Source organism: Arachis ipaensis, chromosome B08, assembly GCF_000816755.2.
Source record: "Arachis ipaensis cultivar K30076 chromosome B08, Araip1.1, whole genome shotgun sequence".
NCBI lineage: Eukaryota > Viridiplantae > Streptophyta > Magnoliopsida > Fabales > Fabaceae > Arachis > Arachis ipaensis.
The window spans coordinates 40,588,817-40,604,288 of NC_029792.2; the positions used below are offsets into that span (position 1 = coordinate 40,588,817).

Below are 15,472 nucleotides of genomic sequence, written 5' to 3' on the forward strand. Positions count from 1 at the left end.
AGAAAATATTACAATTAATGCCAAACAAGTCACAAAGCACCAAGATTAACTAAGAAATTCTCAACAATTGAATATAAGAATCCAACACCATTATTAAAATAAAAAACTCAGAAAATAAAAGGGAAAACAAGTTACAAAAATAAAATTAAAATGCAATGAATGAAAACAAGCAAATGCAGTAAAAGAGGATGGAAGAAAAGAAAATTTTTTTTTGACCGGCGCGGACGCGTCATGCACGCTTCCGCGCCGATGCGCAGTTTGGCTAAAGGACGCGTACGCGCCAGGTGCGCACACGCGTGAGTTGCAGGCAGAGAATAGGCACAAACTGGGCATAACTCTCTGGAACATGTACCAGGAGGGCAGGTGGTGCTATCGGCATACACGCGCACAGCGTGCGTCCGTGCGCATTGCGCGATTAGCTTTAAGGACGCGTACGCGCCAGGTGCGCAAACGCGCGGGTGCTTTGTGCTTCAGGCATGGTGCTAGCGCAGTGTCGGCACAACTCTCGGGTCAATGTATGGAGGGGTGAGATTTTTCAACCCACGCGTCCGCGCACATGGCGCACCCGCGTTGATGGTCGAAAATGCTTGAGGCGCGCGTACGCGCCAGGTGCCCGCACGCACAGGTTGGTGTTCTGTTTTTCAAAATTTTTCCAAGTTCCTACACCAAACCAAGCATTCCAAACCTCCAAACAGCTACCAAAACACTCTAAAATCTTATTTAACCTACTAAACTACCAAATAAACTCAACAAACAAAACAAAACATGAAATTAAACTAATTACCAATATGTACAAAAGGGAAAAATAAAAAGAATTTACCATGGTGGGGTATCTCCCACCTAGCACTTTTGTTTATTGTCCTTAAGTTGGACTTATGGGAAGCTCCTCATCAAGGTGGCTTGTGCTTGTATCCATCTTGGAACATCCACCAATGCTTAAATCTCCAATAAGCTCCATTCTTCAATGTTAATATCTTCAAGCTTTGATGGAGTTCTTCACAAACCATGAGCTCCCAAAGTTGATTTTCCTTGTTTGATCCGGGATCCCACACTTTGTTTTGACACCCATCTTTAAATTGATCATCATGATTCCAATTGGGTGAGAAGTGATCCGAATTCTCAAGTAAATACCAAAGCATCTTTCTAGACTCCTTTAGTTGAGAACTATACCAACCATTGTACTTAGACTTTGAGTTTCCAACCATAAGGAACCTTGATTGGCATTTCCACCCACTAACCAATTCTCTCCTACTCTTGACTCCACAAAGAGCTCTAAGTTGACCATCATTCTCAATCAAACCATATTCAAGTGGAAAAGTAAAGATTAGAGATAAGAATTTTACCCACTTGAATGTTGTGTAGGATGGTGACTTAGGAAGGGGTGGTCCCAATGATCTTGCAAGCTCCACTCCCTTGTGCTCTTCCTTGACTATCTCCACCTCCTTATAACTTTCCTCAACTTCAACCTCTTCCTCTTGGTGGCTTGCTTCCATTTCAATTTCTTCTTCATTGCTCACCAAATGCATGAGAGGTTGTGCATCTTCTTCTTTGATCTCCATGTCCAGCCCAATTGGAGAGGATTCAATTGTACATAAGAATTCTTCAATGATTGAATCCATCTTTTGGTCAACCTCTTCAAAGGCTTCAACCACTTCTTCCGGCTCAATTATCTTAACTTCCTCCTCTTGTTGCACTCCTTGATTCAACTCCTCTTCTTCACCTTGAAGCTCTAAATTCACTCCCTCACTATGCTCCTTAATTACCTCTCCAAATTCGTCAATGGGAGTGTCTTGGTTGCTTAGGCTTAGTCGGGAGAGGACCATATTGCTAACAGCTTCCACTAGGATAGCCATCTTGGCTCCTAGCTCTTTAAACTTCTTTTCATCCTCCTCTTGTCACCTTAAGATATGAGATTCAAGATCTCTCAATTCCAACATGGAGGCTTCATCGGAGGGCGGTGGTGGAAGAGAGGGTTCATTGTGTGAGGGGAAGGCATTATAGTTGGAAGGTGGTTCATTTTGGTAAGGGTATGGAGTTGGTGTATATTGAGGTAGTTCTTGAGAGTAATTGTGTTAGAATGGTAGTAGTTCCATGTATGGTTCATATGGTTCATAAGGTGGTTGGTATGGTGGACAAGGACAAGGGTCATAATGAGGTGTTTGGTGGTAGGGGGCTTGTGAGTAAGGTGGTTCAAAATCATGTTAAGGGGGTGGTTCATAGGCATGTGGTGGTGGTTGTTGACAATCATAATAAGGGTCACCACATCCATTAGATTGATATGCATTAGGATGAGAGTTATACCCATAAGAATTCGGAGGTTGTTGTTGCCAAGAAGGTTGATCAATCCTTTGAGGCTCCTCCCGCCTTTAATTGTTCCATCCTTGATGCATATTGTCATTATAGTTCCCATTCCCTACAACATAATTTGAGCCAAACTCATAGCCAAAGTGATGAGAATTCATAATAGCAAGAGAAAATGAAAATAAAGACTAATAAGAACTAATAAAAACTAACTCCTAAAACAAGCAAAAACTAGCAAAGAAGCATATTAACATATATACAATAGCCAATAACATAACACCATTGTAACTCCCCAGCAATGGCGCCATTTTGATAGACGAGTTTTGCTCGATGGTCTAGAATTTCTTCTTATAGAAAGAATAACTTCGTTGTAAGCATAGTTCTAAACCAACAAACAATTCCCACATCAAAAATTTAGGTTGTCACAAGTACAAACCCCAAATAAGAATTTATAACCGAAGTATTTAGACTCCGGGTCGTCTCACAAGGAATTGCAATGAAGTGCTCAATTATTGGCTATGAAGTATGTTTTGGGGTTTTTGGATGAGAAACATGAAAAGTAAATGACAAGGAAATTCAAATAACAAAGAGGCCTTGGCAACGGTTGGTGGTCAAGGATCTCTATCCTAATCACTAACCACAACATGAGAATTGGCGAGGATCAACCCCATTAAGTCATCCTCTAACTAATAAAGGAAAGTCAAATGAGCTATGTCAACCCAAGTCCATAAGTCCTAGTTCTCCACCAAATCAATTAGTGAGATCTAGAGTTAATGGCTCTCAATCGTCAATCACTTGGATATTAGTAACTCAAGAGTTCCTAAGTTACCTTCCCAAGCCAAGAATGCTCAAAATCTACTCTAACATCCAACCAAGAATTTTATCAAACACTTGGAAGGCATAAAAGGAAAGCATAATAAATGACACAAAATAGTAAAATCTATCAACTACCAACTGCAGAAAAGTGAATCAACAACTCAAATCATCAATAAAAGGACATCAACATTAAATTTCATTAAATGTAAACAAGATCTAACATAAGTATTCATAAACATAAAGAGACATAAAAGTAAAATTGACAAGAGAACTAAGAAGAATAGAGTAGTAGAAACAAGAAATTAGAAAAGAAACAAGATAAAATCAAGAAATCATGCCTAGATCTAAGATGGATTAACCTAACCTAATTCTAGATAGAAGAGGGAGCTTCTCTCTCTAGAAACTAACCTACATGATGCTATACTGCCAAACAATTGCTCCCCCCTTGCCCAAGCTTGAATTCTGCATGAAATACACTCAGAAACAAGTTGGAATTGGGCCTGGGCAGCTCAGAAATCGCCCCCAGCATTTTGCCTTTAAGTGGGCCAGGTAAGAGTCTCAACGCGTGCGCGCCACGTGTGCGTGCGCGTCGATTGACAAAATCTTCATCCACACAGACGCGGCATGTACGCGTGCGCGTCTCTAGTCGAAACCACTTTGGCGCGTGCGCACCTTGTACGCGTGCGCGCCCATTGATGCCTTTCCAATCTTTGTTTCTTCATGCATTCTCCTCTTTGTATGCCTTTTTCCTCATTTCGTCCATCCAATACGTGCCTTATGATCCTGAAATCACTCAACAAACACATCAAGGCATCGAATGGAATTAAAGTGAATTAAAATCACCGATTTAAGGCCTAAAAAGCATGTTTTTACATTTAAGCACAAATCAAGGGAGAATTGCAAAACCATGCTATTTCGTTGAATAAATGTGAGAAAAGGTGATAAAATCCCCCAAATTAAGCACAAGATAAACCACGAAATTGGGGTTTATCACATTGCCAATAACAAGAACACTTTATTGCAATTCCTAGGGAGAATGACCCGAGGTTTGAATACTTCGATAAAGTGCGACTGGTATTGAAATATGAGAAGCCAGATATGCAGAGGAATTTCTTCGACTCCACAAAGCAATTTCTGGAATATGCTAAAGAAGAAATCACGAGGATTAAGGCTGAAATTGTTTATTTTTTGTAATATTATAAATATTCAAATACAAATTCGATAAAAATTTGTAATTATTAAACTTATATTTATTTTGTATGAAAACAGGTTTATTTTGCAATGAAAAAATCTAATAAATTCTATTTTATCTTACTGAAGAATTTACAAACGGATTTTCTATTTGTATTTAGTGTTTGGAATGGTATTCCAAGGCTCAAATTAACGACGAAAAATCAGTCGAAAATTTGTTGCTAATTACCGATAGAAAAACTGTCGAAAAATTACCGACAAAAAATCCGTCAAAAAATCTGCCTCTAATTACTGATAGAAAATCCGTTGAAAAATCTGTCTCTAATTACCGGTGAAAAATCTGTCGGAAAATCTGCCTCTAATTACCGACAAAAAATCTGTCTGAAAATCTGTCTCTAATTACCTACAGAAAATCCGTCGAAAAATCTGTCTCTAATTACCAACGAAAAATCCGTCGAAAAGTTTGACGCCCAAGGGAAATGTAGGGGAGAATTTACCGAGGAAAAATTTGTCGGTAACTAGTAAAAATCTGTCGGTAAATTACCTATTGGTGCTGACATTCATTTTGTTTCCTGTTCTAAGAACAGCTTCAAGGAGTTTGAGGAATAATCAACTGTTCCTTAATTCCTCACTTGTTGCCTGAAAAACATGAACAACTGATTATCAATTAGTTTCTCAGATACAGCCAAGAAATTAAAGATCACAAGGTGAAAGATCAAGCAAGTCAGACCTCTAGGGTTTGAAAAGACTTCCTGAGATAGTTGACTTCTAAATCAAAGTTAGAACTATATAGCATAGCTTCAAACCTCTTAAAGGCAAAAGGGATATCAAGCATAACTTTAAGAAACCTTTCCGCTGAGCCAAGTTTTGAGAGGTCAGCATTGTAGTTTTTGAGTTTTATCTCTTCCTCTTTAGTAGGAGCCATCTTTACTAGTGTATCTAATAGCTCAGCACCCAAAGCTTCAGGATTCCCTATTTCATCCAAATGTGGTGCGATAAATGTGATTGCAAAATAGAAATATAGGATATAGATAATGACTGGTTCAAGATAAAAATGAACAATAATGTGACAGGGGAACATCCTATCTTTAGAAGTTCAGATAACATATGTTAAATACTCATCATAGTAGATTAACGTAGAAAAAGTAAACATCATCTTTAGATTAGAGGATTGAAGCAAGTATTGGCTGCTGATTTTGATTTTATCATTTGTGAAATCCATGGTTCTCACAACTGTCAATGGAAATATGGAGATTATTCCAGTATATATGCATAGCTAGTCTCTAATTAATATGCATAGCATATAAGGTTAATAGTTGTCTTAATATATATGCATGCCACCTAATTAATATGCATTATTAAGGCAACTACCCAATATATATACATGCATAGCTAGTCTCTAATTAATATGCATCAAACTCTAGATTACAATCCAAAAATAAAACACTCTATTCAGTCATAGCTAGTCTCTAATTAACATACTAAATAAGAACAAAGATCTCCCCTACATCTCTAATTAAAATAGTAACTTGATTTAGAAGTCGTTCAACAATCATTAAAAATACTTCCCAAGATAGTGGCACGCATATAACTTGAAGGTAGATCGACGTAGATGTGCCAATTAACTCTATGTTATGTATGTGGACTGAGAATATACCATTAATTAATCTATGTTATGTATGTGGACTGAGAATATACCTGTTTAATGCATTTGTCACCTATGATGAGTAGGTCTGATATGGATTTTAACCCACCAAATATTGATCCTTTCAAAGTTCTTCCAAAAAGAATAGAAAATAAACCAAACGATACGAAAGGTTCAGTTCCTACACCAAGTGTTATTGTTTTACTTTATCCCTATACATGAGAAAGTTATAATTAGATTCACTTGCAATTTTTGAAGGATTATATAAAATCTATTTGTACACCACTTTTGTAGCTTCTAATGATTCAGTAAGCAAAGGGCCAACTCCAGTGCACTCAAATGAAAAATTCACACCAAGTCCATCAGTCAATTCTTTAACCAATTATAAAGGAGATTTATCATAATTACTTGAATTTATAAAGTGAGTCATTCCAAAAGCTTCACCTTTTTCTCTTTTCATGTCATTTATGTCAATCCCTATTATCTTAGTTGCCCCCAACATTTTTGCTACACTTATAACCTGCATTACAAGGAAATTCATTATTAATAAAAACTGAAGGCTAAAAATTATAATCATATACCAATGACAAAGATAATCATACCCCTAATCCAACAGCACCAAGACCAAAAACAACAACACTTGATCCACTTTCAACCTTAGCTTCCTTCCATGCAGCTCCATAGCAAATTGAGAACCCACATGAGATGAAGCTGCCATGAGCTGGATTAATGCTTGGATCAACCTTAACAAGGTAGTTAACATCGATAACCGTGTACTCAGACCACGTGGCACAACTCAAAGGATGATATAGCCTCTGGCCTCTACAGGACATCCTTGAAGTGTTATCTGGCATCAAGCCAGTTAGGCTCAGAGGATATGCCCGTATGCCCGTATCCATGCATATTAACTAGATAATTTAGAAAATGCTAAAGGCATAAATAATTTATGGTACTGTTCTGTTTCACTTTAAACTTGGTGAAGTATAACTTTTCTGTATGTTAAAGATACAAGTACCTTATTATCATTAAACTCATCTACCATCAACAAAAATATTCATGAAAAGCATGTTCAGACATAAACTAAGAGCATGTGAAAGTGTTAGGTTAGGCTTAAGTGACATAAAAAAGATTCATCCAACCTTGATTAGCTCTGCTCTTCTTTCAAGATCAATCCTAGCCACACCAAATATCATCTTTTCAGCAGAAACATCCATTTGTATTGTGACCTCATAGCCCACGAAAGCAACATCTCACCTCCACTGCACCTATACCCCCAATGAACAAGAAGTAAAAGAATTAATTACTAAATTTTAAAATTCTAAAAAAATTCCAAAAATAATCAAATAATAAATAGATAAACAAATAATAACTACTATTGTAAATCACTAAGAGGTTGAAGAAGAAAAAACTGACCTCCAATTAAATCACAATCCTAGGATTTATCCAGATAAATTATTCCACCAGAAATTATTCACAACTACTTTGAACTTTGGGTTTCTTTCTATGTTGTAATTTGACTTTAATTAACAAAATCAATAATGAAGTTGAATGAAGCTACTGCATGCACCTTTGCCTCCTTTCCTCCAAGTCTAAGAAAAAAGAGAAAACTGAAAAGGAATAAAACAACTATGCAGGCTATAAAGGGTTTAAACAAGCTTTATTTGCCTCAAACTATGGTGTTTTAACTTAGTGATATATTAGAAACTCGAGTCATATATTATAGGTGCAGGAAAGTGGCAGCATTGAAATAGGATATGTTGATACAATTAAAATAGTAGAATAGGACATCTCTTAAGAAAGTAATATACCTGGGACAATATCACTAGAATAATCAATGTAGGGAGCCCAATTTCAACACAATTTGCCAACTTCATAATCCAAAGAAAACCAATGATTTCACAGTGTGTTGTTTGTATATACAAGAGCTTATCAGAAATGGCAGATTGAGTCACATTTGAAGTTAGAGTAAAAGCCAAGTAGTAATGGCAGTGGCATAACCAGCTAAAATCAATTTTATCATTAAATGCTTTGAATTTACACCAACTAACCTCTGGATGCTATCGCTAGTAGTAGTGGCAGTGGCATAACCAGCTGCACCGTCAGACTAAACCTCGGAGACATTGTCACACGGTTTAACAAAAATGAAGCATTTACAATCTGAGATGCATCATTAACATATATGGTAGTAGTTTTAAGGAAAGTTACTACTTAGCACACTATGCAATTTATTCAATAAAGCTACTTCTATGGGAATATTATTTTCTATTGCCAGGCGATTACATCTAGTGATAGAAAAAGAAAGGGTCTATGATAGAGCAAAATGGACTTTGCTTGGAGAAAACAGCTTTACAGATATATCTCTCAAACATTGTTGAGAACTTGAGATAATAGACATACACAAAATAAAAGCTTTCCATTTTCTATCCACTTCCTTCATCATCTTGCTCAGAAGAGGGGGGGGGGGGGGGAAGTTCTTGATAATTTATGAGAAGAGAAGGTGAAGTTGAGTAAACCTCATTGGTTACTCCAAACAAAAACAGCAGACACGGCCATAGAGAAGGTAGCAGCCAAACACCAGATACCTAGTATCAAGTGGAACCATTACGAAATTGTGTGCAAAAACCACAAAACATAAGCATAACAGCTAGAACATAATATCAACATCACACCTAATCTAGAAGCTATAACAAAGCAGTGGATTCTTGAGCAGTGCTCACACCAAATGGAATGCTTATATTACTTTGAGGAGTTATTCAAAGTGTGGATATCTATTTCAGAGACTAATGAAAAATGCTGGGAAAATGAAACAGCAATCAGAGATTAATGAAGGTAGAGAGGACCATGTCGAGGAGCATTGGCATAAATTAACAAACATGTAAATGCAATAGTTAAGCCGTGGAGCATTGGCATAAATTAACAAACAGAAAATATTATAAGTTAAACAAAACACATTAGAATCATATTCCAAAACCAATGTAAAAAAATCAAAGGTGAAACTGGCCTCAGTCTCCAAACAATAATTGCACATGTAACACCCTACCACACAGAGCTTTACACCTAAGATGGAAAACTGAGGTGGCGAGGTGCTACGACCTCTAAAATAAAATATAAATATATATAATAGTTGAAAGAATGTAGTATACTAGGAGCCTTGAAGAATGGGTAAGAACAAATCGCAAAAATAAAAGCGCAACGCTTAGGAAAGAGATTACTTGCGTATGAAGAAAACTAGATTTCTCAAACATATATAATAAAAGTAAGAACAGAGGGTCAAGAATACAAAATAACAAGCTCCTGACTCAGCCTGCGAAGCTAAAGCTGGCCGGAGAATATTTACATACATATATATACATAACCCAGAATCCAAAATACATATATAATAAATCCTGGTTCTCCATAAACCTCTAAGAGGTGCAAAATAATACAAGCATATATTTGAGGAGAGTCTATACACATAGCAAAAGACCAAAAGTAAAACCCCAAAATGAATCCACTTCGCTGCAGAAGTTCCAGACGCCAGTCGAGGTGCCTCTCGACCTGCATCTGAAAAACACAAATATCGTATAGGATGAGAACCGGGCGTTCTCAGTATGGTAAAGGTGCCTGCATATATAAGATATAAGGTCTAGGGAATGCAGAGGCAATCTAAGAGTGCCGACACTCAGATTATAAAACTTAAAGACTACAGTAGAAGCCATAAGTCAAGGTGGTTTTCTAAGTATTCCTAACTTAATCAAGTCTTTAAGCCTAACAAAATCCCTAACTTCTCTGCCTTTCCTCCGATCTTCCATCTCCGGGGAAATTACAAAGACAAACAAGCAAACAAAGGCAAACACATGTAAAATACAAGTAATAAAGATAGCAAATATAACAAATAGCATATTATAATCACTTAGGTAATCCCAATTAATGCGCAAACAAACAATTCAAACAATATGCATATGATGCATGCTTGTCCTATGGCTGATGATATCATCTGTCAGTTATATAGCCAACCCGACACGTTCTGGTAGCTAACCATGGACTGAAACACCCATCGCGGAGCAAGTGGGTTTGAGTAACAACCCCCTTGCTATTACCCAGGCGGGATTTTAAAAGCTCAACCTAGAGCGAGTGGAATAACCATTACTACTGCTACTACCCAGATATCACAAGCGGGATGAACCACCATCCTTGCTACTACCCAGGTATCTCAAGCATTGACCTGGAGCAAGCGGGACGAACCACAATCCTTGCTACTGTCCAGGTATCTCGGACATATACTCATTCAATCTCAATTCATATTATCAATTATAACTCATCAACAACAATCTCATTTCAACTTCATTTATTATATTCATTTATTCATTCATTATCAGTCATTGATTATCAATTTTGTCATCATTCATAACATCATCCTTTTCACACACTTCATTTTGTCCAAAAATCCGTCCACAGAAGATTACAAGCCTAATTCTCTGTCTCTAGACTCAAAACGAAAGTATCCTAGAAATCCAAACCCATTTTAAATAGTTACGTGAGTAAAATAAAAAAGAAAGTCATTTTCTCTTGCAAAAATTGGTTTCAAGTTTGAAAGCTCTGCACTAGGACAGAAAGCTACCCTGTTCTTAGAAAATTCACCAAAAATCATATTTTCATTTGATATATCTGAAACTTTTCAGAAATAAAACATACTTATAGAGCTTTAAATTAGTCAAATTCTCATAGAAAAAGTATTTTTCTGGAGAGAGTTATACTGATTACAAGTTTGCTTTTAAAAACTGGTTTCGCTGTCAAAACAGCTAAGAGCTCTATTTTTAAAACAAGCACAACTTCTTCAAAACAATTTATGAAAGTATGAAATTTCTACACAAACAAGAAAATAGTCCCAGTATCAATGTCATTTTGGTCCCACTCAAAATTATAGTCAGGATTGGGAGATATAAGCATGGAAAGTTGCTGGTTTGATTATGCAACAGCAGAAAATCAGCTTTAAAGTAATAAACTTCAAAACTTTATATCTCCTAATCCAACCATTAAAATTTATCCAAATTTTGTAGGATTGATCTACACATCACATAGATTAAAGAAAAATTAATTTTATCCAATTGTGATGGCTAGATCGTTCCCAAAAAGCGTCTGAAGCGGCTGCCAGAAAATAGATTATGCAGAATTTTGCCAAACTCAACTTCCAAAATATTTCAACCCCAAACCCTTTAAAACTTATCAAATCTTACCATAGTGGCTCAAAACCAAACTCAACTACACCACATCATTCCTTAATACACTAATTTACCATCTCCATCAAGTTTTCAATCCAACAACCCATGTTTAACACAACATCTTTAATACACATCATCATGATCATATCCAACAATTCAAGTTCAATATAACAATATACATACTCATCAAAACCTACATCATCATACACTTCAAATATCATCTTTCCACCATCATCAACTATATTCATGTCACAAAACCAATGAATTTCTCATGCCTCAACAAATCAAACATACATTGTCAACTAAACTACCAATCAAATCCAACATTCTCAATCCAACTTATCCTAAGTCGTCTAGCCTAAGTTTTCACAAGACATTACATATTAAATACGAGAAACTGGTATGCGAAATTGTTACTCAGTTTGTGAATTATTGTTCGAAATTGATTCCCTGGCGATGGCACCAAAAATGGCTGCACAGAACCATGGTCTAAACATATCTTCACAACTTCGCATAACTAACCAGCAAGTGCACTGGGTCGTCCAAGTAATACCTTACGTGAGTAAGGGTCGAATCCCACGGAGATTGTTGGTATGAAGCAAGCTATGGTCACCTTGTAAATCTCAGTCAGGCAGATATAAAATAGTTATGTAGTTTTCAACTCCAGACAGCAGCGTAGAACTGGCGTTCAATGCCCTTTTACGTCGTCTAAACTCGTTCAAAGTATGGACTATTATACATTGATGGAAAGCCCTGGATGTCTACTTTCCAACGCAGTTAAAAGCGCGCCATTTTGAGTTCTGTAGCTCCAAAAAATCCACTTTGAGTGAAGAGAGGTCAGAATCCAACAGCATCAGCAGTCCTTCTTCAACCTCTGAATCTGACTTTTGCTCAAGTCCCTCAATTTCAGCCAGAAAATACCTGAAATCACAGAAAAATACACAAACTCATAGTAAAGTCCAGAAATGTAAATTTAACATAAAAACTAATAAAAACATCCCTAAAAGTAACTAGATCCTACTAAAAACATACTAAAAATAATGCCAAAAAGCGTACAAATTATCCACTCATCACAACACCAAACTTAAATTGTTGCTTGTCCCCAAGCAACTGAAAATCAAATAGGATAAAAAGAAGAGAATATACTATAAATTCCAAACTATCAATGAAACATAGCTCCAATCATCATAGTTTTGGCACCTCACTTTATCCATTGAAGTTCAGAATGATTGGCTTCTATAGGAACTCAGAGTTCAGATAGTGTTATTAATTCTCCTAGTTCAGTATGATGATTTTGAACACAGCTATTTTATGAGTCTTGGCCGTGGCCCTAAGCACTTTGTTTTCTAGTATTACCACCGGATACATAAATGCCACAGACACATAATTGGGTGAACCTTTTTAGATTATGACTCAGCTTTGCTAAAGTCCCCAATTAGAGGTGTCCAGGGTTCTTAAGCACACTCTTTTTTTGCTTTGGACCTTGACTTTAACCGCTCAGTCTCAAGTTTTCACTTGACACCTACACGCCACAAGCACATGGTTAGGGACAGCTTAGTTTAGCCGCTTAGACCAGGATGTTATTCCTTTAGGCCCTCCTATCCACTGATGCTCAAAGCCTTGGGATCCTTTTTATTTGTCCTTGCCTTTTGGTTTTAAGGGTTATTGGCTTTTTGCTCTTCACTCTTGGTTTTAAGAGCTTTTGGCTTTTTCTGCTTGCTTTTTCTTTTTCTTTCTATTTTTTTTCTGCAAGCTTTGTTCTTTGCTGCTTTTTCTTGCTTCAAGAATCATTTTTATGATTTTTCAGATTATCAAATAACATGTTTCCTAGTCATCATTCTTTCAAGAGCCAACATATTTAACATTCTTAAACAACAACTTCAAAAGACATATGCACTGTTCAAGCATACATTCAGAAAACAAGAAGCATTGTCACCACATCAATATAATTAAACTAAGTTCAAGGATAAATTCGAAACTCATGTACTTCTTGTTCTTTTGAATTAAAACAGTTTTTATTTAAGAGAGGTGATGGATTCATAGGACATTCATAACTTTAAGACATAGTTACTAACTACTAATGATCATGTAATGAAGACACAAACATCGATAAGCACTTAACATAGAAAACGAAAAACAGAGAATGTAAGAACAAGGAATGAGTCCACCTTAGTGATGGTGGCGTTTCCTTCTTGAGGAACCAATGATGTCCTTGAGCTCTTCTATGTTTCTTCCTTGTCTTTGTTGCTCCTCCCTCATTGCTTTTTGATCTTCTCTTATTTCATGAAGGATGATGGAGTGCTCTAGATGTTCCACCCTTAATTGTCCCATGTTGGAGCTTAGTTCTCTTAGGGAGGTGTTGATTTGCTCCCAATAGTTTTGTAGAGGAAAATGCATTTGAGGCATCTCCGGGATCTCATGGTGATAAGCTTCATGCGCCTCTTGAGCTCCATGAATGGGCTCTCTTGCTTGCTCTATATTTTTCTTAGTGATGGGCTTGTCCTCTTTAATGAGGATATCTCCCTCTATGTCAATCCCAGCCGAATTGCATAGGTGGAAACACATATGTCCATGAGGACTTGGTCTAACCTTTGATCAAAGTTGACTCTCCTTGTGTAGGGGCGTGCATTCTCTTCCATGTTTGGCAAGTTGAACGCCAACCTCACATTTTCCGGACTAAAATCTAAGTATTTTCCTCGAACCATGGTGAGATAATTCTTTGGGTTCGGGTTCTTACTTTGATCATGGTTCCTAATGATCCATGCATTAGCATAGAACTCTTGAACCATTAGGATGCCGACTTGTTGGATGGGGTTTGTTAGAACTTCCCAACCTCTTCTTTGAATTTCATGTCGGATCTCCGGATACTCATTTCTTTTGAGTTTGAAAGGGACCTCGGGGATCACTTCTTCTTGGCCACAACATCATAGAAGTGGTCTTGACGGGCTTTGGAGATGAACCTTTTCATCTCCCATGACTCGGAGGTGGAAGCTTTTGTCTTCCCTTTCCCTTTTCTAGAGGATTCTCCGGTCTTAGGTGCCATCAATGGTAATGGAAAAACAAAAAGCTTATGCTTTTACCACACCAAACTTAGAATTTTGCTCGCCCTCGAGCAAGAAAATAAAGAATTAGATGAAGAAGAAGAAGAAAAGATGGAGAAGATAGGGGGAGGTGTGTTTCGGCCAAGAAGAGAAGAGAGGGGTGTGTTGTGTAAAAATGAGGAAGAATGGAAGGCTTTATATAGGGGAGGGAGGGGGGTTAAGTTTCGGCCATATAGGGTGGGTTTGGGTGGGAAATTGATTTTGAATTTTGAAGGTAGGTGGAGTTTATGAGATAGGTTTATGGGGAAGAGTGGATGGATGTGAGTGGTGAAGAGGTGATGGGGAAGAGAGATTGAGGTGATTGGTGAAGGGTATTGGGGAAGAGTGTTTATGGGATTGTGTGAAAGAGGGGTGAGAAGAAGTGAGTGGAGGTAGGTGGGGATCCTGTGGGGTCCACAGATCCTGAGGTGATCCTGTGGGGTCCACAGATCCTGAGGTATTCAAGGATTTACAATCTTGCACCAAATTGGGCATGCAAAATGCCCTTGCACACAACTCTGGGCGTTCAGCGCCAGATTGGTGCTTGTTCTGGGCGTTGAACGCCCATTTGTAGCCTATTTCTGGCGTTGAACGCCAGAACCATGCTTGTTCTGGGCGTTCAGCGCCAGCTCTCCTCCAGGGTGCATTTCTGGCGTTCAAACGCCCAGATGCTGCCCATTTCTGGCGTTCAGCGCCAGAACCATGCTCTGTTCTGGCGTTGAACGCCCAAAACATGCTTCTTACTGGCATTTAAACGCCAGTAAGGTCTTCCTCCAGGGTGTGATTTTTCTTCTGCTATTTTTGATTCTGTTTTCAATTTTTATATTTATTTTGTGACTCCACATGATCATGAACCTAATAAAACATGAAAAACAATGAAAATTAGATAATTAAACATTGGGTTGCCTCCCAACAAACGATGATGGAAAAGGTTTATTATTGTTAAACCTATTTCTTCCACCATTATTAAAGCCTTGTTGAGGCCTTTGATCCTTCCATAAGAGATTTGGATGATTTCTCCATGATGGATTATAGGTGTTTCCATATGGTTCACCCATGTAATTTACCTCTGCTATTGCAGGGTTCTCAGGATCATAAGCTACTTCTTCATAAGAAGCCTCTTGAGTACTGTTGGATGCAGCTTGCATTCCATTCAGACTCTGAGAAATCATATTGACTTGCTGAGTCAATATTTTGTTCTGAGCCAATATGGCATTCAGAGTATCAACTTCAAGAAA

At 37.5% G+C, this 15,472-nt stretch overlaps 1 pseudogene; it reads right to left on the reverse strand.

Moving 5' to 3' along the window:
- Positions 4,918-7,208, reverse strand: LOC107610966 (annotated as a pseudogene).